General features: G+C 44.3%; 1 long non-coding RNA gene across 9 annotated transcripts; it reads right to left on the bottom strand.

The window, feature by feature from the left end:
• Positions 1 to 43: 43 nt before the first annotated feature.
• LOC149351988 (uncharacterized) lies at positions 44 to 17,815 on the bottom strand. Of its 9 annotated transcripts, XR_016290679.1 has the most exons (6): positions 17,444 to 17,815; positions 13,304 to 13,426; positions 12,853 to 12,946; positions 3,813 to 9,930; positions 3,635 to 3,699; positions 44 to 3,108 (listed from the first exon to the last, which is right to left on the bottom strand). It is a non-coding gene; the product is annotated as an uncharacterized LOC149351988 (long non-coding RNA). The 9 variants fall into 9 exon arrangements; XR_016290677.1 differs by having other exon boundaries at positions 44 to 3,944; positions 4,031 to 9,930; XR_016290676.1 differs by having other exon boundaries at positions 44 to 3,699.
• Between the last annotated feature and the right edge of the window lie 1,700 nt (positions 17,816 to 19,515).

Raw genomic sequence — 19,515 nt, forward strand, 5'->3', positions numbered from 1 at the left:
GTCACTATCGAACTATCGATTGTAAAAAAGACTATCGATAGTACTATCGATAGTACCATCGACAGTACTATCGATAGTTCCATTGATAGTACTATCGATAGCAGTATCGATACTAATAGTTATATATAGTACTATCGATACTATAAAATCAACTACGCATACCCACTTCATCCTAAAGTTGGTTTCCCGAGTGTGTGGTAGGAGGTGATGGTATGAGTGACTGACAGGACTTGCCCGTCTTCGCGGCTTACGCGTCACCGAGCTCTGCAGATGTTCCCTATGTAAAGTTGCTGGATAAAATGTTAGCGTGCGAATGTCCTAGTTGCGAAGCATGTGTGCGAAAACCATTTCTGCAGGGGTTACGTCAGCAAGCCAGCACAACTTGTACTACGGCATCCCTCATAGCTTGAGTCTCTTTGAGACATTACGGTTACAAAGGTTACAGGGAAGAACACATTAAATCACAACGAATCTACCTGTTATCATGGTTTAGTGTTCTTTGAAGATAATCAACCTCGGCGTCAAGCAGCAGCAAGGATGGCAAACTAACGCATACATCTGCCGACTTCCTTATGCGGAAGGCCTCCATAATCTCCCGGGAAGTCTTATCTTTATGCTTCCAGAGAACGCGCGTTTCCTTGAACAACGGGGCACACTTGTGGCTTTTCACATGCTTAGTCAGGTGCGTCCCCGAACCCCCGTCAAGTGACCTGGCGTGCTCCTGGAGGCGTACATTCAGACAGCGTCCCGTCTGCCCCGTGTAGTGTCGACCGCAGGTTAGGGGTATGGAATACACCACACCGCAAGCACAGTCCACAAACGGGTTGGAGTGCTTCACCCCACAAGCGTTCCTTCTCTCCAGCGGTGCGTCACACCTCTCAATGGCGGCACATATCCGCCCTACCTTATTCTTGGCTGAAAATACCAAGTCCACCTCATAACGGCGGGCCACCTTTTTAAGGCTGTGAGACACACCATGTATGTACGGGATGCAGGCGAGCTTTTTTCTTCCCTGTGCGCTGTCTTTATGCGACCTAGTTCCCTTTACAGTTTGTTTCTGTACCATAAGGATCTGGTGCAACACTGAAGCCAGCACAGAGGCCGGGAACCCCGCGTTTTTTAGTCTGGCCACCTGATCAGCGAACGCTTTGTCCATCTGATGGAAACAGGACTTTGGGAAAGCAGAATTTAATGCATTAATGCAGAATTTAATGCAGAATTTAATGCCTATGCCAGGGAGGCTTGCAAGGCAGTGCCCAACAGAAGATGGTATGAAATGAAAAAGAGAAAAAAAGGTGCTGTAAAGGCACGAAGAAAATCATAATGGCAAAATTTGCAAGAAATATAATCCTTTTACCGAAGGGTTAAGCAAATTTTTAAGTGCAAGTTACTGTAAGTAAAAATGAAAGACAATTTCAAGAGAATTTCGCAATTTTAACCGATATTTTCTCCAACCTTGCAACTCTGTAGCGTGATAAGAAGTAGACAAGTGTTTCCAATACATACAGCACACAAAAAATCAAGCAAGCTAGTAGTCCACAATGGCACAGAGCTAACCACAGCTTGCAGAGGTATGTTACCTTCGGGTTTCAAAGGTCTCAAGAAGGTGGAAAAATATGAGAGCAGGCAATTCTGCAGGCAGGTTGCATGAGAAAAGATAACAGCACACTTACATTTCCCTACATGTTACTCAAATAATAATAATGAAGATTTATTTTCAAACAACAGGCTATGATTTCACGTATGCCTATGCCAGGGAGGCTTGCAAGGCAGTGCCCAACAGAAGATGGTATGAAATTAAAAAGAGAAAAAAAAGGTGCTGTAAAGGCACGAAGAAAATCATAATGGCAAAATTTGCAATCAGGAGCATTGGGCTCCTCCTTGCTCCTTTTGCTCCTTTGCGTGTACTAAGCAAGAACATTTCATTACAAAGCTTGTTAAGAATTAGTGGAACGTAACAGACGCTGGTATCTTCCCTGCATCTAATATGAAATTTTGACACAATATTTAGACACAACTCAAGAATGCAGCAGTGAATGCCCCTCAAACGAGGCCCTCCAGCCAGTGGCGCCAACTGGTTTTCATGACATGGCAGTTAATCCCTTTTCACGGAGGTACCTGCCAGCCACCTTCGATTTCTCGTTCCGGACATACCCACGATCTCCGAGAACTGGTCAACACCAGGCCTCCTTTAAGTAGCATCTGCCACTGAATTCTTGAGTTGTACCTGACTATAAAAGCCGTTCATATATTCAGAAGTGACAGGCAGGTGTGTAAGGAGTGCAGTATTCTTTATACCATACATACAGGTATTTCATTACAATGGGTTCTGTAACAAACAGTTCAAAGTTAGGCACCTGTAGCTATGACAGCAAGTTTACATCATGAACAACTTGTAAGACAGGCATCTGTAGCTATGACAGCAAGTTTACATCGTGAACTCATAAGATGTAAGCAACGGAGGTGAGAATATTTCTTGAAATTCAATATACTGTGTTTCTTCAAAAACCGCTGCAAAAGTAAAAGACAAGATGCACCCTACTGCAAAGAGCTTGATACCAATGCATGAAGAATGTGTTTACAGTGCAAGACACTACAGCTACTCCGACAGGAAGTCACATTCATACTGAAGGCCTCAAAAATTCAAGTGTGAGAGTAGGGATCCTTAACACGCAGCTACAAGCTATCTGATGACTCAGTGGTTGGGCACAAGGTACAGAAATGGAGAAAAGTTTGCGGGATGTGAATTTCCAGAAAAATATTTATTTTTGCATTGCCTTGCTAGGCAGTCAGCTGAAATTTGTTCAGTAGGATCGAGCATCCGTGTTACCTCATGATTCTAGGCTTTTGATTAAATTGCTTTGGCTAACAACACAGAAATAAATTTTCCCACGAATTCACATCCGCAAATTTTTATCCATCACTGTACATGTACACTACACAATAGCTAGATACCTTCCACTGCACAGAGCAAAGAAAAACAAAGTACTGATTATGAAAGAGGAGGAAATTTGCACTGTAGGTCAAACTTATCTGTAGGCTGCTGCTCTGTACACTGCAGGTACTATATAGCTGCTAACAGAGGTCGGTCATATCCACACTGCATGGCTGAGAAAAAGTATAAAAGAGCAACTTACACTGCACTCTGTCAACATAACGTTAGACGTCATGATGCAGCAAAACAAGGTCTTAGTCGAAACTACCCTGCCCACAAGGTTCACTGATGAATCAAGCAGAGCGGCACTGACAGCATATTTGATGATCCATAGCTCCGCAGGAGTAAGGAAGAGAGATCTGCTCACAATATGAGGGTGCCAATCTAGGAGGGCCATATATGGTCCTGCTATCTGGCTCAGCACTGAGCCCTGTGGGCATAATCAGGTTTGACAAAGCTGCACCAATGCACTGCATGATCTCATTGCACTCAATGTGCAACTATAGGAAAATAAGTGAAGAATGTGTGACTGAAATTCACAAATCTAACAGAACACTTCAGCTTTCTTAAACAATGCTACTGCACAGTGCAAAGTGCTGTGCAGTAGATAGTTGGAGAAGTCCATTCGACAAGCCTAACATTGAAACAAGTCGTTAAACTGTGAAGGTAGATCACTTTTACATTACATTTTCAATTTACCTGTGCTTTCCATGACATGGCATAATTTAGACACCAATACTCTCTACAGGCAGGCCACACCCACACTGCAAAGGCAATAGAAAAATAAGAAAAAATCAGCTGCGAATCACTGAAAAGCACACACCGCAGAATGTGCTTGTCGCACATTCTGCACAATTATGAACCTACGTACACTTGCCTTAAGATTCACACTTTACGACTACGCTGTCTCACTGGCTTCTGGAGCTTCATGGTAGACTGGCGAATGCGACAAACACGTTTGCAGTAGCTATTGCATCGTACTTGTGACTTCCACTCCAGTGCAAACAAGCTGTGCAATAGAGTACAGTTGTGTTAAAGCCCTTCATTCATCCCACAGCAGGATCATCAAAGTAATCTACAAGCACAGTTACTTACTCCGCGAGTGATAACACCAGGCCGCTTCGCCGCTTCTTTCATCTCAAACAACAAAGCAGCGGCATCTCAGCAAGGGGTTAGGTGCAGACTGCAGTATGACACCGGAGCTTTTTCATAAGAGCGTCAGGTGCAAAAGAAGGTCTTGTTGAGCGCATAGGTGATGCATCACATTTATAGCACAGCCAAGCAACCACAGAACAAACAAACCGCATACTGTAGCAAAAATAAAGGTCGGAAGAAGCACCACACAATGAAGAACAGCGTAACGATCGCACCAGAACCGGCCAGAACTATGCTCCATCTTATAAGTTCCTTGTAACGCTATGGAAGGTAGAGACCTCCTCAGCCAATCAGGAGAGCGCGCCAAATTTGTTTCTCCCCGACACATCGTCTGCTCACAGAATGCACAGATATGGTTAGAAAAGAGCCTAAATCTACGCTGTCTAAGTATCATAAGCATATGCACTCTTACGTATGCTAAACGCAAGCATTTTGCAAGATGTTGTGGGAATTGCCACATTCGTATTTTATGCGAAGCATATTAACGTAGGTTTCGGGCCTTCGCGCGACGCCCGGCGGTGGCCATCATTGACCCTGAAGTGGTGTCACGTGACATGACGTCACGTGATGACGTCACACCGGCTGCAGATGGGGCCTCATATTGCTCCGTCGGTCGCCTCCCGGCGGTGGCCACCATTGACCTTGAAGTGAGATCACATGATGTGACGTCACGTGATGACGTCACACCGGCTGCAGATGGGGCCTCATATCGCGCCGTCGGACGTCGCCCGGCGGAGGCCTCCACGCTTCGGTTCGCGCCGTCGCGCGCAACGCGGCGGCGGCGCCACCATCGCTGCATCACGTGATATGTGACGTCACGCCAGGGATGAAGCGGCGCGCGCCCGCCGTCGCGTCAGTCTCTGTGCCCGCAACCGCGCCAGCGTCTTTGCGCCGGGCGTGTATGCAATCAAGATGCCTCCAAACGCTAAGGACGTTAATAATAGGAATGCAAAACGAAGGCTGCAGCGTGCTACGGAAACCGATGAAGAACGCGAAGAATAAGTGACGTGCAAACCAAGAGTCATGCATTTACGGACCATAAGAGTGTGTTTGTCGGGCTGCAAAGAATAAAGTACGACGATTAACCTAAAACCACGTCTCCATTACTTAGCCCCATCCACACTGAGGCAGCTGCTTAACATGCTTCGCATCCACTTGGCTTAACCTTGATAAGCCAATTTTTTAGTTAAGCGTATGCAAACGAAAACACAATAAGCCCAGTCCAGTGGCGCCATCTGGTTGTTAGAACAAGAACCATTGTTGTCAACAAATCACGCTTCTCTTAGGACTAGAAGCGGCAGAATCTTCACTGTAAATAAAAAATAAAGCGAATCTATCGCTATATGTTTTGTAACAGGCAAGATGAGATGAAGCGAAAGTCGAGTGGTCCATTCAAGGCCAGTGAATGTGCTGAAAAAGGCAGCTACAATGACAAACTCAGTCCAAGGCCAGTAGTCTGGTTCGAAGGGGGCTGCCATTTTGGAAACGATACTTGAACGTACACAAGAGTCGCACATGCTAAGCTTGGAAAATTGCATACATAATGCGAGTGTACGTTTAGGCTTCATATGAAGTAGCATTTGGCATATGTGCACTTTAAAGCATGCTATCCCATATATCCATGTGCCTATTTTATACTGACACTACGTTCTACAGCGTCAGAACATCGCCTGTGCACTCATCGCAGCTTTGGTAGTGCTGCAAGGAACGACTGAGATAGAGTATCCAGTGCTCAATTGACTGATGGAATGGATTAGATCGGCTTTCAGTTTTAAGCCTGTCACTGTGCCGTGGCCCCAGGTAGGAGTTTATTCAGCTTAATTTTCATGGAAAGGCTGCATGCTTCGGTTACCTCGGTGGAGTGCTGGAGGAGAAAAGGGCATTATGACACCGACGCGTGCCAGAAAGTCATGCAGTTAGTTTAATTCTGGTTCTTTCATATCAGCAACATATTCAAGTGATCTTAATCAATTAATTGAATAGCAAACTAATTGCTGGTAGAAATGTGATCGGGTGGTTTGCCATCTGCAAAATAGATTTTCAATTTTTTTTCCCGAGGACAAACAAAATATGTACGCCATGTCGTAAGTTCACATACCTAGAGGGACATTCACAGGTGCCCCTCACACATCTGCCCGTGGATATCTGCCAGCCATCCGATAATGAATGTTCCTCGAACATACTACAAATCTCCGATGCATATATCCAGATATGGACACCCATAGAAATGACCTACGTACATCCCTGCTTGGCACTGGAGATTCGAATCTTAATCAGACATGCCCTGGATATCCGTGGTTGACTGAAGGAAGGCAAATGATAATACTTGACAAGGTGGAAGTGTTGTGCGCAATTCACCACTCTGATGCGCTGTTCTGCAGAAAATTTAATTGTTGAAAGCATCTGCTAAAGATGGCAAAATGGATCCAAAACTGTGCTGTATTGAGTCCTTTATAGGTGAACGTTGGTTTCTGTGCAGCTGGTTAACTAGAGACAATGTTTTACCTATGCTGTTCCGCAAATTGTGAAATCAGTTCGCGTAGAATCTTCATTTCGATAAGCTAATTCATTTACTCTCTTTATTGCTGTACAAAATATGGCTCCAATTTTTCATTTTTTGAGACTTCACATTTTCGCCACAGCCTTTTTTTTTCGTTAATCACTGACAGCACATTAGCCACTGATAATCAGCATTGTGTTTTTTGATGAAATAGTGGTCTGCAAACTTTAGAATGATGATGGCACGTGTGAGAGAAGAAAAATTTGATACGTGAATATTTTTGTATTTGACAGATATGTACTCGACAATACATGTACTAGACAGATTGTCATTCATAAATTCTTTTATGGTTGGTTCGTGAATAAGGGCTTCAATGTTGCGACCTGCAAGAATGTCCATGCCCATGCCTATACCACTCTAATTCGGCCTAAAATTGAATATGCCTCGGCTATTTGGGACCCTTACCAATCTTACCTAATAAATAACATTGAATCATTGCAGAATCGCGCAGTTCGTTTTATTTACTCCGATTATTCACATAATACCAGCATCACAGCCTTGAAGAAACGCGCAGGTCTCAATGATTTATGTCTCCGCCGCAAAGTTGCACGACTATCACTTTTTCATAAACTGTATCATCACCCATCACTTCATAACGACTTTTTTTCTCTGCCTCCTTCGATTTTTAACCGCCGCGATCATCCCTTTAAAGTTAGGCGTTTCACATGCAGAACATTCAACTATGCGCATTCATTCTTACCATGCACAATATCTGACTGGAACACTCTGCCTTCACATATCGCAACCACCACTGATCCTGATAAATATTTTAATCTTATATCTTCAATAAGTACTGCTTAACTCTTTGCGTACTTTGTCATTTTATTTGTTCATGGTTTCCTTTTTTGCAGGGTATGTTATTAAAATGATTCTTGCATTAGAGTTCTGTTTGTATAATTTTAATACTGTAGTAATTTTCACTCTTTGCTGCGTTGCCATACTTTTGATTCTTTTGCTTATTTATGTCATGCTAAGTGTTTTATTTGTGGTTTTATTGTTTTATATTGGCGGTTTTGTTTTATTTTGATCAATTGCCTGTACGCCCCCCTCCCATGTAATACCCTCTTGAGGGCCTTTGGGGGTATTTTGTATAAATAAATAAATAAATAAAATGTTCAGGTAACTTTCTACAGCAGATAACTCCAGTTTAAGTAAATCAATGCTTATATCTCCTATATACACATGTTACCGACAGAGAATTTGTCTGTAATGGCATCTCGTAAATCTGTAACAAAAGTAGGCACACTGTGTGATGGTGTATGGCAAGCTATTAGCAAGTGAGCCGACATACAGCCAACGCTTCCAACACTTCCGCAGCCAACACTTCCGCAGCAGTGAAACTGACTCTGAAACGGATAGAGCTTTGTTAAAATAAACGCGTATGCCACCTTCTTTGCTAGCTTTACACATGAGAAAATATTCGAAAAATCCAGGAAGGTGGAAATAATTCGTGAAATCACCAGGAACATTAATTTTGGTAGATACAGATACATCAACAATACCGATGAGTTTCTGAGCGAATACTCTAAACTGGTCTCAGTATTTTTTAATATTGTGAATGTTAATGTGTAAAACGGCAATTGAGCTATTGGGCAGAGGTTGAAATGTTTGAACAAGGGATTCAAAATCTGGAAATGGCGCCATTTGAGCAGCAGAGCCTATACAATATTGTCAATATCAGATAATTGCAAAATTTTCAAGACTGAAGCACCATCCACCTACCTGGCAAATGTCCGGCAGTTGCAAACCCAAATGTATTTGAAGAACTTTTTTTTTGCTTTTATTCTGCCTCTCCAAAACCATTCACTGTTAGCACATGTCAGATTCTCACTGAAAGAAATATCCTTAAGGTTTTGTTAGTTTCTCAGGTCTTTATGAGCTTGTTTCTTGCTTTCGATCATTTTTCATGTACAAGTCGAGAGGAAAACTGCACAAGCACAACTGGAGTTTTCTTTTGCCGCAATGGGAGATGACAAATGGCTGTTATTTCAATCGCAGAATGGCTATTGAGTTTCTTGTGTGCCAAATCTGCAACTGTGGAAAGCAGGTCTTCATCCATCGTGACAAGTAAGCCACTAATTTCCATACTGCATGATCAACTGTACTGTTTGAGGTTATTCATGTCAGACTGCATGCACTTGACCCGAGTTGCTTATTCCAATACAGCGGCTTCCAGACATGCAATCCTTTTGGCTTGGTTTGGTTGGTTTATGGTTTATGGAGGTTTATGGTTTATGTCCCAAAGCGGCTCAGGCTATGAAGGATGCCGTAGTGAAGGGCTCCAGAAATTTCGACCACCCGGGGTTCTTTAACGTGCACTGACATCGCACAGTACACAGGCCTCTAGAATTTTGCCTCCATTGAAATTTGACCGCCGCGGCCGGGATCAAACCCGCATCTCTCGGGTCAGCAGCCAAGCACCACGACCACTGAGCCACCGCAGCAGCTGCAATCTTTTTGTCATGTTCTTTAGTTGCTCTTGAGTTGTCATTACATATTTAAAACCTCTTCTGGTACTCGTTCGGCATGAATTGGACAGAAGCCTGAAATTCTGTTGTTTTAGTCTGAAGTTCCTGAATGGTTAGTGTAAGCATCTCCACTTGCACAGGTAGCAAAAGAAGGCTATCGATGCATGCCTTCAGATCTAGCAAGCACATGAATATTACCTCGAGAGCTAGCTTATCAACTATTTCTCATGATTTGGTCTGTGAGTGGCTGTTAGTGGCAGGTGGCAAACGTGAGTCGCCACGACATGCCCGACAGCGCCACTTTTCTCGTTTTGCGGCACCCATGGACACAAATGTATTTTCAGCACTGCCAGAACAAGTTTGACCGAGATGAAATGAAATGTAACATTCACAACAAGCCATTCGCTTGTCATCAATTTCAGTGGCATTGTTACAAGAGCTACAGTTCACAGTAGACATGATGGCCATCTAAAAAAAGAACACTGCAGTACAGAAATAAGTAAATTAAAAAAAGTGCAGTAGGCAGTTGGCAGCAAAAAGCAAAAAAAATTTCTCAAGACTTCTTTTAGGCTCACCTGCCAATGAACACATAAAAATATGTTCATGGCTAAAAATTGCCACTGAATGCAAAGGTAGGTGACTGTAGGCTTTATAGGTGTCTATGCAGCAGCAGTGCCACCCTTGACCATTTCTTGTGCTGAAGGTGGAGCCCATTGCAGCCGCACCCAGAATGTCGACGTCACCTCTACTTCAGGAGTGCCGCACGATGACCGATTCAGGCCGTTGAAGCATCGCACGATGCTGCCAGGTACCTGCCAATGAATGTGTATATATAAATTAGGTCCATGGCAAAGGATTGCTGCCAATTATGGCAGTTCTGTGGCAATGTAAAATTTAAATTCTGCGACCACCAATTCAACGAGATAGGTACTATCGAGAACGAAAGCTTCCAGGGCGCCTGAGCAGGAAACGCCAATGCCTCTGCTATTACTGGTGGATGGAAGACATTGCTCCTATAATATACCTTTTTGTATGCCCTGGAGACTTTTATACCTAAGGTGTTTCAGTTTGAAAAACTTGGCTGGAGTTTAACTACTGCTGAACCTGGTTAGAAAGTGAAAGCTATGGCGTATTGGGCAACTATACGTAACTTGGCGTCTGCAACATTGTGCATGTTCCAGACACTGGATAGGCAGCGCACCCACCCTGAAACCTTGGCAGGTGGCAGTTAATGGTTGATCGCGAGAGTTTGCTCACTCAATGAATGCCGACGGCTTATGGCTTCAGTGCCGTGTTTCTGCCACGTTGTCAATGCCAACGCATGCAGCACACATTTGTCACTACCGCCACATAGCTTAAAGCCCGACTGAGGTGTCCACTATCCTATGGGGCCAGTTATGCATACTTCCTTTCCTTCAAATCATCGGAGTCTAAAACGTCAGCGCAAACACTAATAAACGCAATGAACGCCTCACTGCCGCGTTTCTGCCACAATGTTGTCAATGCCAACGCATGCAGCACACATCTGTCACTACCGCCACATAGCTTAAAGTGCAACTAAGGTGTCCACTGTCCCAGGGGGCCAGTTATGCACATTTCCTTTCCTTTATCTGAAGGCCAAATGAAGGTGAAACCTGCAAGCACGGTGACCTTGGCTTTACCTAGCGTAGTGAAGCTTTCGCTTCAATAGTGTTCCAGTTGGATAGTCCAAATGGACTCCCAATTAGACTACTTGAGTTTCCAACTGTTTCCAGTTGGAGTGGTGTTCCAATTGAACAGCTTGAATCGTCTCCCATTTGGACCAGTTAGGTTTCCAACTGGCTCTAGTTGGAATGGTATTCCAAATGAATAGTCTAAATGGACTCCCATTTGGACAAACTCTTTGAAACAGGTTAGCAGCAAAAAAAGACGAACACAAGGCGAGAGAACGACGGCACGACACAGAAGAGCGCTAGCGTTAGGAGTGGTGTATATGATTCCCCTTTCCTGCAAAAGGTTCTATATCGGACAGACGGGGTCGGATCATTTAAGGGAGCATGCAAATAACTTGAGGGTACAAGACAAGCTCTTGAATTTAGTTTCGCATGTTTTAGAGTGCAAATGTGCGCCATGGTTTAAAGAAACTCAGGTTCTAGGCAGAAGTGCAAGTAGAAAATCCAGAGTTTTGCTGGAGGCCTTTCACATAAATAAAAAACAAGAACACTGTGTAACATACTCTGCGGAGCGGGCTTTTCTAGAGATGCGTTTAAAGGGACACTGAGGAGAGCACTATTAATATTTTTTTTATAGTAAAATCCGATAGTTCGGCATGTCATGGCTTTGTTGCCACTTGGCCGGCAGCGAAAGATGCATTTATTTCTAAGAAATTTGGATTCGAAGTTGAAAAAGTTTTTCCCGCCGCTCTGATTCAAACTTGGGATTCTCCGATGACGACACAGGACTAAGTGACGTGAAACATGACGTGCACATGACGTACCGCAGACTCCGTGATTTCTGGCGGCCGGCAGTGCGGCCTAGCAGTAGCCGAAAAGAAAGCTACCGCCGGCCGCACGTTGAAGGCATCTATCGGCTATTGCGGCCGTCGCTACAGTCGCTTCGATTACGTTTGCACTGGTGTTTTGCCAGCGTTACGATGGATCTCGTTCTCGAAGTCGTCAACGAAGTTCTCGCAAATAGACACCTTTAGCATACCGTGTACCTTGTTACCGCTAGCGGAATACCGGGAGCCCGCCTACCGCCGGAAAACAGGCGCTGATTAGTCCCAATGCTTCAGGAGCGCGCGTAGCTGCCGGGCATGTGGCGTCATCTGGCGACGTCAAGGACATTTGCGCATGCATTGGCTGCGCCTCAGGGATTTGTGGCTTCTCGGGTCCTAGAGTTGCTAGAACCATTGGTTCTAGCAACACTGCTTTTTCCTATGACGTCATCACGCTTGTACTTGTGAGTTTGGCCTGTGGCGGCGATACCTGTATTTTGGTTCTTGCTCTTTTCTACGTTACAAGAGTTTTGTTGTCAGTATGAGTGGCATTTTTGTAATCAGTTGATGGTATTCTGTCGATACAAGCCAACTTCAATTTCTCCTCAGTGTCCCTTTAAAAAAGCACTGAGCACGTTTTTATTCGTCCTGTTTGTTTTTTCTTCCTTATCCTTTTCACTGATTTATCATGTCCATTACTGGTGTTTTTTCATTCCTTGTTGCTTGGCGTGCCATAAAACTCAAGATTAGCAAATGATACATCAAAACTTTTGATATGGAAAAATGTTGATGAACCCTGGTTGTGCGCACATGATCTGAAAAGCCTTTAAATATGTACTCTGGAGTGAAAAATAAAACCAGTGGTTAAAAAAAAAAGTGTGTTCGTCTTTTTTTTTTGGCGCTAACCTATTTCAAAGAATGCCTAACCAAATAGCCTAGCACCAAGTTTTACTGAAGTCCAATTCAAACTGTTGCTCCAATTGGACAGTCTATACAGATAGTCACTTGGACACACCAGCAGTCTAAATAGTAGGTCGTTTTCAAATTAGATACTCAATTGGATCAGTCTTTACCAACTGATTAGCCCTTTATTGTAAAACTCTCAAGAAGTAAAAAACAAAGAAAAATGTGAGAGGAACCCTGTACCAAACCAGAGGTTATCGCAGGCGAACCAATTGAAAATAAAAGGAGCCAACGCATAAATGATGGCCAGGCAAAGGTGATTTGTAGGGCAGAGAGGCGCCAAAAGGATTAATACTTAAGAAGGAGGAAAAGAAACATGTTTGAGTCCAGCGTGCCCTAGAGCTTGAGACATGCTCCCAGGTGGCCAGGTGGAGGGAAGGTGCAGGGATCTGTAAGAAGGAAAAAAAGATGAGAAAAGAAAACAAGAAAAAAAAAACAGGAGATAAATGGGCTTCAGAAAGCAGAAGGGGGTATATAAAATAGGGAAAGAAGAAAGTGAACCGATATAAATGAGAAAAGGTAGGGACACAAGAAAAAATAAAGAACGAGCGAAATTAAAAAATAACTAAACAGGTCATCATCATCAGCCTGACTACTCCCACTGCAGAGCAAAGACCTGTCCCATGTCTCTCCAATTAACCCTGTCCTTCGCCAGTTGTGGCCACCGTATCCTTCATTACCAGCAAGCTGAAAACTTTGCAATAGTCTGTAACGTCACAGCAGTTGACTAATGACAGTGGACATACCTGCTGCTGGCGGGGGGCAAAAGCCGTTCAAAGTAGCGGCCCCCGACGCCCGTGGCGCTCACTGGCCCGATTAATTGGATCACGCAGCCAGTCATCCTGGGCAGCCTGCCGCCACCGGTACCCCTGCGATAGGATGCGGAAAATTATGTTCAAGCAGTACTCCACAGACCAATGTTGACAGGCTCACACTTGGCCAGTTTGCAGCCACGCCAACTTCGCGCGCCGCCTGCAAAGCGAGCACATGCCATGCATGGCGCAGTGCTCGGTGGACTTAATTGCCGGGCCTTCTCAGGGGCCGTATTACGGAACGATCAAATCACAAACTTGTCAAAAACGTGTCAATTAGCCCCGCCATGGCCCCGCTCCTACTGGTCGGCCGTAACCGGCGGCCATGTTGCTGTTTTGCATCATGGGTGGCTGTCGTTTACATCACAGACATGACAGAAGTGATGACGTTTCACATTTGATTATGCAGGTGCAAAGTGACATTTTTTTGCGATCGCATCGAGGCAGTCAATTTTACCACTGCGTTTGTGACAGAAAATGGCGGCAGCAGTGGCAGTGTATGATACGACTGAGGCAGCTGCGCGGGCCTAAGCAACAGTGAAGGGGTGCGCACGAAGATACGTTCGACTTGCCGGACGAACTGTTTCGACGCCTTTTTTGACTGGAGAAGCAGACTGCGGAGTGGCTGTGCGACGAACTCGCGGATGAACTGGAAGGTGTGAAGGTGTACGAGTATAAGTGCGAATGCGCTGTCAGTGTGGCGGCAGATGCTGTGTACGCTGAGGTTCTTTGCCACCGGCAGCTTTCAAGCTGCCGTTGGTAATGAGGTGCATGTCGGCCCCACACAACTGATGGTGAGTAAATGCATGCGGCGGGTGTAGGAGGCAATCTGCAAAGTTGGAGCGCTGAAGGACTGGATTCCAGCGGTCACCTCTGTGCCACAGCTACATACAAACAAAACATGCTTATGCTGGTAAATTTCCTCTCAGATCGCACTTCGTGGTCGTCTCCTGTTTCCCGAGGAAAAAGAAACAGACAACCACACAGCACATAATGCAACACTTCACGCTTTAAGACTTTTGTCATCGATCGTAAGAGCCGAACAACACACAGACTTCAACAAGTTGGTTTTGTCGATTTTTCTGTGCACTTAGGTCAACCGCACAATAGCTTGATTTTAGAAGCCATGTAAAAAAATACTGAAGCGCGGAACAGCGTTTTTCGAGCAAAGCGGCTTGATGACGTTTCACCGCCGTCTGCGCACCTCTGCAGCAGAATATTTCTTTTGCTTAATATTTTCCACCTTTAAACTTAATGTTTCGGCAAAATCAAATATTAATTACTTTTATTGCTGTGCATTTCTTTAGTATTAGCAAAAATTTAGCAGACGGTCCCTCGTGCAAATAAATGCTCCAGGGGTGCCGCCCTACTGTAATTGGCTGATTCCTCGTTGTGTCAAGCGTCGACGTCACATCGTTTAGTCATACTGACGTCACTAACTTTTGACGGGATTTGTGATCGCTCCGTAATACGGTCTCTGTTCAAAGCAACGGCAATTTCTTCCCAGAGCTCCCGCCTGCAAGCCGCCGTATACTCTGGCGAGAGCTCTTGACACTGCCCGTGCCAAGGGCGGATGCTCCTCGAGAAGTTCGAAGAGCATCAGCTCTTGGGCAATGTACATGCGTGGCCACATCGGTGGTGTCGCTATTTTAACTGATAACGGGTTTTCATTCCAATTCCCTGGGCAATGTCTTGGTATCGGCCAGGGAAATTAATTCTGTAGACAGTGAATAGTAGGGAATACTTGCGCTGTATTGAAACAACTTGTAGCAGAGTTTTATGAAAGAGCAAGGACATTCGAGACGGTTTAAGCTGTGCGCCTAACCGTTTTGTTCGCCCTCATTCGTTCCCATGGTCGTATTCGTTCAGTTTTGTCATCGATAGTAAGTGACCACCGACAACAAACTAACCTCAACAACTCGCCTGTCGATTTTCGTGTCGAGGGCTCCTGAAAGTTTATCTCTGCACATCCACAGCCGTCATTGCCTTCAATCACATTTTTCTGCGCTTAAGACAATCGCACAGTACCTTGATTGTAGACGATACGTAAAAAATGCAGGAACTTGCGTGGACTCAGCAGTTTTCCTGAACGCCGCCATGTTGACGCTTTACAACTACGAGCGCGCCCTCAAGGCAGCAGAAGGCAGCAGAGACCCTATAGCAAATTTAATTGCAAAACTGAGAACGCTTCTAAATTTCCTTCATGTTGTTGAGTTTGCAACACAGTTTATTAACAAAATAAAATGTCATTTTTTATTCATTGTGTTTTTGTTTCTTTTTTTAGCTAACAAGTTCACACTTTACCACTGTTTGCGCATCTCCGCGGCGACAAAAAGTTACTAAAGAGAAAATTTAAATACTGAGAACGCTTCTAATTTTGATTGGTGTGTTTGAGTTTGAAAAATAGTTTCTTTTGAAAATAAAACATTCCTCATTTTATTTGCGGTGTCTCCACAACAAAACGTTAGCAAACGGCCCCTTGTCGAGCAAATAAATGCTTCCGGGGCGGAGCCCTGCTACTAGCCACCGCAACCTTGCTACTAATTGGTTGATTCCGCGGTCGGCATCTCGCGATGTCATCATTTTGACGTCACGCTCTTGAACTTGAGAGTGATATTGAGAGTGGTACAGAATACGGCCCCAGGTCGTCGAAGAAAGGGTTCGGGCGAACGCACACCCGTAAAAGGCAATGTGGACAGTGCCATTTCCTTCGACCAGTTCCAAAAATTCGTATTATTCGAAGTCAAATTTCCCAGGTAGCACCGAAACATTGCGATAATGTTACATTTTTGTTACGCTCAAATGTTATTTCAATGTCCTTAATGTCCTTTCTTTATAACGTTTTTGTAATGTTACATATAAATGTTCGAATAACCTTCCCCAAACATTCATGAAACATGTAAACAACATAAATGGAACTTTCTTGAAAATGGTAAAGCAGCCCCGCACAAGCATGCAGGCCTGCCAGTGGTGACGGCACACAACTTACAACGCTTTGCAAGAACCAACAACAAGAGCGACACCATACTACAGAACAGTAACTCGTATTCACTCACCTCCAAACGGATATCATGCCGCCGAGCTTATATACTCGCTACTGCGGGATGTCCCATGAGTGACAGTGGGGAATGGGTAATAACTAAAGTTTTGTCACAAAATAATGGGGCTCTTCATGTAATCTATGGCGAGCACTATGTAAGAAATGTGGTTACAAGGTACTGTTAGTTGAAAAACATCTTTACTCTAAGAACAGCGAGAAAATGTCTGGAAATCCATGCTCGAAATAAATTTGCAGTGTTGTTTTATAGTTGCGACTCTAACATTATAATAAAATTTCGAAGATTATATTAAAACAACGTTTGTTTAGAACATGAAAGTAACGTTTCCTATGTAACTTATAATGTTATATGTTAATTTTTAATGTTAATGTAAAGTTACTATGCAACATGTAACATTACTCCAACTTACATAACATTTTTATAACACTATTCTAATGTTCGGTGTTACCTGGGAATATTGTAAAAATATTCTTATTCTTGCTTGAGGTCATTCTTCGTCACTCTAGTCAATACTGAACGTGGCGATCAATGATGCATCAAATTTCTCAAAAGTCCAATATGGCTGCTCGGCTTCCCCGAGGGCCAAGGTAATCTGAAGGAGTCTGGCATCTCCTTATAAGTTCAAGGGGCTTTAGCATCTCCCTCCTGAAACAGTCTGCTCGGCCTCCCTGAGCTTAAAGCCAGTCAACTTTCAATACGGCTGCACGACCTCCTCGAGCTACAAGCCGCAGTCTCAACTGCACAATCAAGCAAATAGCGTCACACGCTATTTTGCTTTTGCAATGAATCCAATAATTTCTCTCTCAATGAGGAGTGAAAACAATTTCCGTCGTCGCTTTGAGAAGAGCTTTATCACACAATCCTGCTTCTGTTGCTACCATATATACGACGCAGTTATGGCAGACATCGATCTTCACAGTAATACGCGAAAATCTCATCGAAACAGTTCCTGTCATTTGTCTGTAATGTCATCACCGAAATGCGATAACATTGAAGTGGATGCGAAACAACTCACAACTTCAGCATCTGCCAGGCACTCCAGGACCAGCGACGACTTCGAGCGGCCTGGGCCACCATGAAATGACGCAGAAACGCTAAAATTGGCAGTACAAGAAAAATTTCGCTAACTTATGGCGAAACATGTTAGAAGCTCGTTTCAATCGACAGGAAAAGCCGATTTCACTTTGTACAATTGATTATGACTGATTACGATAGCCACTCAAAATGCATTTAATCTATTGCATTGCCCGAGATTGCGAGTGCCCATTTACTGTGACAAACAAAAGACGCGATATACCTGACGCAATATACCTGACGCGCACAAGTATTTATAGATAACAAGCACGTGACGCAAACAAGCAAATAGCCAATCCATCAATTCGAAACCGAAACTAAAATCAATAGATGCAACAACGACCACGTGACTAGACGAGTTGCAGCCGAACTGCGATGACCAGGCCTGACCAGGCCTTTAGACCCTACCGACCCAGGTTGGCACCTAGCATACGAGGGGGTACCCAAAAGAAACTGGACTAAATTTTTTGGTCGGCAAAGCTTCTGTCGTACCGCGTTTTGCCACAAGGAGCGCATAGAACTAACATTCCAGAGTCAGTAAGCCGAGTGCCGTCGTTGAAGGAGGTCAGACTAGTTTAGGCAGAGTTTTAGAGTGACGACTGTTTTGTGTGAATGTCGTTTTTGCAATGTCTGATTTTCGTGAACAGCGTGCGCCAGTGAAATTCTGATTTTGAAAAAGTTGAATGGAAACTCTTGAAATATTAATAAAGACGTACAAGGACGATGCTATGGGGACAACTCAAGTGTTCCTGAATCGAATCCTGAATCAAAGTAACAATCATGCCAATGGAAAACTTCAAATTCACCTCGCCTCAAGAAAGCTCGTCAGGTGAAACCAAACCTCAAAACAATGCTGATTTGTTTTTTCGACGTGAGAGGAGTCGTCCATTGAGAATTTGTTCCGCAGGGTCAGACAGATAGCCAGGCTTTCTACTTGGATGTTTTGAAAAGATTGGGCAACAGTGTGCGGTGGAAGCGGCCAGATTTGTGGCGGTCGGGTGACTGGTTTTTCCATCGTGGCAATGCCCCTGCTCACACAGCCCTGTCTCTACGACAATTTCGGACCAAAAATGGCGTGACCCCTATTCCTCAACCCTCATACTCTCCCGACCTTGCCCCGTGCTACTTTCTTTGTTTCCTAGAATGAAAAAATAGGTGAATGGAAAGCGTTTCGCTGATGTTGCTGAGGTGAAGAAAAAAACGACGGAGGCACTGTCAAGCATCACAAAATATGAATTTAAACAATGTTTTGAAAATGGAATGAAAGATTAGACAAGTGTATCATTGCAAGTGGGTAATATTTTGAAAGAGATTGAAGGTTTGTGCTTAAAATGTGAACAAATAAGTTCAAACAAAAATAAGTCCAGTTTCTTTTGGGTACCCCCTCGTATGTACAGGGCACATTTGTTTTTCCGGGACTACTTGCGGTCTCGAGTCCGGTATTTGTTTTTCTCGGGCAGCCCGAAAGCTCCTCCTGCCTGCATCGCCATAGCAACGCGTTCGTTTTTCGCCTATGGCAATCCGCGGGCTCCTATGAGCTCCTTGGGGCTGCTGGGAAGGCAGCAGACGACAGCTGCGCGCCATGCTGGCAGCGACTCCGTGTGCATTTTGCGTACTTTTCGTGTTCCTGAAGGACGATATCATGCGTTAAACCTGCACATGAGCTCCGTAGCTGCCTTCTGAGCCACCGTAAGACTTTTTGTTCAGCTTCGAACGCGCGTCCGTGTGCGGTAGATTTCAAGCAAATTAACGAAGATTGGTGATTGGTTTATTTGCTCACCTGAAAGCATTGCAGGTGAACCACTCGTATACTGGAGCAGCTGTAGCGCTTGTTGTCAACATTTTTGCGAAGGCTTTCGTCTATCTGCCTATCCGCAACGAGTTGGGCTACTTTGTGCGAACTTCACCGCAAGCAGTAGCGGCGAACATACCTCAGAATCTGAGTTCTGTAATGCCCCTACCAGGGTGTCGAACCGGAACCGAACCTGAATTTTCACCCGGAACCGGAGCCGA

This window comes from Amblyomma mixtum, chromosome 3 (genome assembly GCF_055824585.1).
Source record: "Amblyomma mixtum isolate Tamu chromosome 3, ASM5582458v1, whole genome shotgun sequence".
NCBI classification, from domain to species: domain Eukaryota; kingdom Metazoa; phylum Arthropoda; class Arachnida; order Ixodida; family Ixodidae; genus Amblyomma; species Amblyomma mixtum.